This window comes from Chelonia mydas, chromosome 4 (genome assembly GCF_015237465.2).
Source record: "Chelonia mydas isolate rCheMyd1 chromosome 4, rCheMyd1.pri.v2, whole genome shotgun sequence".
In the NCBI taxonomy this organism is placed as follows: domain Eukaryota; kingdom Metazoa; phylum Chordata; order Testudines; family Cheloniidae; genus Chelonia; species Chelonia mydas.
Window position 1 is genome coordinate 2,213,694 of NC_057852.1, and position 4,558 is coordinate 2,218,251.

The 4,558-nt window shown below is 48.8% G+C and overlaps 1 long non-coding RNA gene across 1 annotated transcript; it reads right to left on the reverse strand.

Moving 5' to 3' along the window:
- Positions 1–1,108: 1,108 nt before the first annotated feature.
- LOC119566036 lies at positions 1,109–2,184 on the reverse strand. Its single transcript, XR_005225013.2, has 2 exons — positions 1,948–2,184; positions 1,109–1,380 (listed from the first exon to the last, which is right to left on the reverse strand). It is a non-coding gene; the product is annotated as an uncharacterized LOC119566036 (long non-coding RNA).
- Positions 2,185–4,558: the final 2,374 nt, after the last annotated feature.

Sequence of the window (4,558 nt, forward strand, 5' to 3'; positions counted from 1 at the left end):
TACACGTGACCTGCCCTTTTGCTCGTATCCCCCCACTATGGGGAGGCACCAGCTGAATATGGAGCACTCTCATGGGAGGGAGCAGAGCAGGGGCGGGAAGAGGTGGGGTGGGGGTGAGGCACTGGGCAATGGGTGGAGTGGGGATGGGGCCTAGGACAGAGCAGGGGGTCGAGCACCTCCCGGGAAATCTGGAAATTGGTGCCTATAGTCACACCTGGTCCTCTGCAACAATAAACACCCCCCACACCTTGGTTAGAAATGCAGCACATAGGGGAAACTGAGGCACACAGTATACATACGCAACATTAGGAAAGGTTTCAGAGTAGCAGCCGTGTTAGTCTGTATTCGCAAAAAGAAAAGGAGTACTTGTGGCACCTTAGAAACTAACCAATTTATTTGAGCATAAGCTTTCGTGAGCTACAGCTCACTTCATCGGATGCATAAAGTGGAAAGTACAGTGAGGAGATTTTATATATACACACAGACCATGAAAAAATATACATTGTAAGGAGAGTGATCACTGTACTTTACACTTTATGCACCGATGAAGTGAGCTGTAGCTCACGAAAGCTTATGCTCAAATAAATTGGTTAGTCTCTAAGGTGCCACAAGTCCTCCTTTTCTTTTAACATTATGAAAATACCCCACTTCGTCACACAGGTTGCCTAGAGAGGATGTGGAATCCCCGTCGTTGGAGGTTTTTAAGAACAGGTTGGACAAACACCTGTCAGGGATGGTCTAGGTTAACTTGGTGCTGCCTGAGATCGGGGCTGGACTTGATGATCTCTTGAGGGCCCTTCTAGCCCAGCATTTCTATGGCTCTATGAATGGTGAAAAGGACATTAGAGGCACTTACAAACTAAACGCAGACACTTATTCCTGTCCAACAGACGTCCTCAGCTGATGATGGCAACAGAGCGACCAGCTGCGAGTAGACGCGGCCATTTACCGTGTTATAATCATGAAATTCGGCAGGAAAAAAAGCCGTCCCAACCACAGACGCACAAGCAGTTACTGCTGACAGACCTAGCGCCCTGTCCAGGGTGTGCAGACAGCACCACGCAGCCAGAGTACGGCATGCACACACTGAATGGGGCAAATACTAAACTCTGACTAACAGAGTTTTTAATCCATTAAAATGTTGGAAATTATTTTGTGCAAATAAAACATTATTACAGAAAACTATGACACCTGAAAAGCAAAACGTGGTTCAGTGAGCAGAGAGACGAGGCCAGAAATCCCACACGGGACGCTCCAAGTGCCAGAGAAAAGCTAGGGAGGGGTTGACTGGTTCTTGTAGGGAGACAGAGCAGAGCTCATCCGTCTTCCTCTCGGGGGTCCCCTCAGGCCGTGGCACAGACTCCACCAGGCTCTGTTAAGCTGCAGAAGTTAAACACGGGCAACGTCTGTCAAAGGGAACCTGCCATCATGTTTTGCAATGACAGTGCACAGTGCGGTCGGGGCGGTCGCCCTAGTGGCTGCAGGGTTCAGTGGACAAAATCTCTAACCCAGCTGACAAAGCTTGTAGCTCCAGTGTCAGAGACCCGGGTTCCTGGAGCCCCAAGTGCTGGGCTCTGTCCCTGCTGCTTCCTCCCTGCAGTTCACTGGAGACTGTTCTCTGAATCAGCTGGAGTTATCCTTGCAAAAGCTGAGCTCAGCCCACGCTGTGTCAGCAGCCACAGAGAAATCCCTCTCACTAGAGTCTTTCACACCTAAAGTCATCGCAGAGAAAACAAGGGGGATTTGGCTGCAAACCTGTTCCTGCACCCCCAGTGTGAATAAAAGGGAAATAAGAAATCCAGAACTCCCCTGTTCTGCTCCTTGGGGTTGGTTTGCTCGAGGGGACGGGCCAGGGAGACTCAGGGTCCAATGACTTGGACTAGGTCTCTCTCTCCAGAGGCCTCAGTGAGAGCAGTGAACCCCTAGGCTAGAGCCCCCCTCACTTACCCTTGGCAGATAGGTCAGAGCCACTAGATCCTTGGTCGTTTGCTGTGCAGAGGAGGAGGAGAAGAGAGTATATTAGCGTCTCTCACAGGGCAGGGTTTCAGCGTAGTTAGTAGACACGAGGACTCCTATCCAAAGGGAACAGTCATCACCTCACTCTTCCCGAGCAGTGAGCTGGTTGGTGCACAGACCAGTCTACAGGGCAGCTGCCCAGGATTTCCATTATTCACTTGCAAAAAACCTTACCACTGCAGTGGGTCAGCACTGCTCTGTGCTCTTCATGCCTCGTCAGAACGGGAGCCCGGAATACGCAACATTCAACATTCAAAGTAGGAAATGCTGGGCTAAGGATACATAAGAACGGCCAGACTGGGCCAGACCAAAGGTCCATCTAGCCCAGTATCCTGTCTTCTGATAGTGGCCAGTGCCAGGTGCCTCAGAGGGAATGAACAGAACAGGGAATCATCAAGTGATCCATCCCCTGTTGCTCATTCCCAGCTTCTGGCAAACAGAGGTTAGGGACACCATCCCTGCCCATCCTGGCTAATAGCCACTGATGGACCTATCCTCCATGAATTTATCAAGTTTTTTTTTCAACCTTGTTATAGTCTTGGCCTTCACAACATCCTCTGGCAAGGAGTTCCACAGATACCCCTGCCAAACAACCTGAACTCTGCCCTCTTCGGTCTATGCCCAGAGGGGTCCTTCAAGCACACCATAGACTTCACCCTCACCCTGTGTGCCCTCTGAGCTCCGTGGCTGTGCAGCCACATAGGAGCGAATCAAATGCCACGCACTTAATTAGCAGAGCTGCGCATGGCGGCATGTGTTCAGGTGCCCCTCCACCCGCTGCTCTGCAGCCGCGTTGCTCCTGCCCTTTGCCTTGGAGCCCCTGGCCAGCTGCTCCCTGGACCCTCCTCCTGGCTGTGCAGAGCGGGGAGGAGGGGGGTGGCGCTGATGTCAGGGTTTCCCCCTCCCTCCACCCATGTGACCCATCTCTGCAGTGCAGGCGGGGGATGGGGGGACAGGGATCAGGAGTAGGAGAGCTCAGCTGCTGGGGTCTGAGCCTTCTGGTGTGAGTGCCTTAAAGAGACAGTCTGATATTCTCTCAGACTTCCCTAGCAGCCAGCACACATGCACATTGTCTCTCTCTCTCTCACACACACACACACACACACACACAGAGTCTGGTGTCTCATACACAAACTGTTTCTCTCTCTCTCTCTCTCTTTTCATACCAGGCATTAGATGGCCTCCGAGACGGTCCATCATTTATGTAAATATTTCCCATAGTTTTAGTCTTGGTCTGTTCCTAAAGCTAATGGCAGGGAAAGCAGGGATTTGAACTTGAGGTCATCGAGGCGACAGAGTGGTGCTGATCTGAAGTCAGTGGAAAGACTCCCATTGGCTTCAACAGGCTTTGGATCAGGCCCAGATTTCACAAGCACCAAAACCAACTTTCAGGTAAGTCAAAAGAAGTGTAACATTAAAAGCAGGTCAGACACCTTCAGGGTCACACTCAGCCACACACAGCACAGCCCTAGGGGGATAATAATTCAGCCCAAAACCACCGTATACATTCCTATCGCCTTGTCTACACGAGCAAAATTGGGACCCATACCTATCAAGCAATGCAATTCCACCAGTGATAGCAAAGGTGAGGAGATGAGGTTCTGGTGTTTTAACCACTGTATCATCTAGACTTTCTCTGAGCAAGGCTAGAGAACATGTGTCTACAGCCACTCTACACAACTGAATAAGACCTCTGCTGGGAAAATAACAAAGACAACAGGGCACAGATTATCCAACAAGTTCTTGGAATGTGTTGGAGACAATTTTTCTTTCAGAATGTGGAGAAAGCTACTAGGGGAGAGGCTGTTCTAGATTTGATTTTGACAAACAGGGAGGAACTGGTTGAGAAGTTGAAAGTGGAAGGCAGCTTGGGTGAAAGTGATCATGAAATGGTAGAGTTCATGATTCTAAGGAATTGTAGGAGGAAAACAGCACTATAAAGATAATGGATTTTGAGACGACAGACTTTAGCAAACTCAGGGAATTGGTAGATAAGATCCCATCATGGGAAGCAAGTCTAAGGAGAAAAACAGTTCGAGAGAGTTGGAAATTATTCAAGGAGACTTTATCAAGGACACAAGTGTAAACTACCCCAGTACATAGAAAAGAGATGGCAAGAGACCACCTTGGCTTAACCTGATCTTCAGTGATCTGAAACTCAGGATTCCTACAAAAGTGGAAACTAGGTCAAATTACAAAGGATAACTATAAACAAATAACACAAGCATGGAGGGACAAAATTAGAAAGGTCGAGGCACAAAATGAGATTAAATTAGCTAGAAATAAAAAGGGTAACTAAAAATCCTTCTACAAATACATTAAAAGCAAGAACAGGGTAGGCCCATTACTCAGTGAGGATGGAAAGACAATAACAGAAAATGTAGAACAGGCAGAAGTGCTAAATGACTTTTCTGTTTCAAGCTTCAGAGGGGTAGCCATGTTAGTCTGGATCTGTAAAAGCGGCAAAGAGTCCTGTGGCACCTTATAGACTAACCGACGTATTGGAGCATGAGCTTTCGTGGGTGAATATCCACTTCGTCGG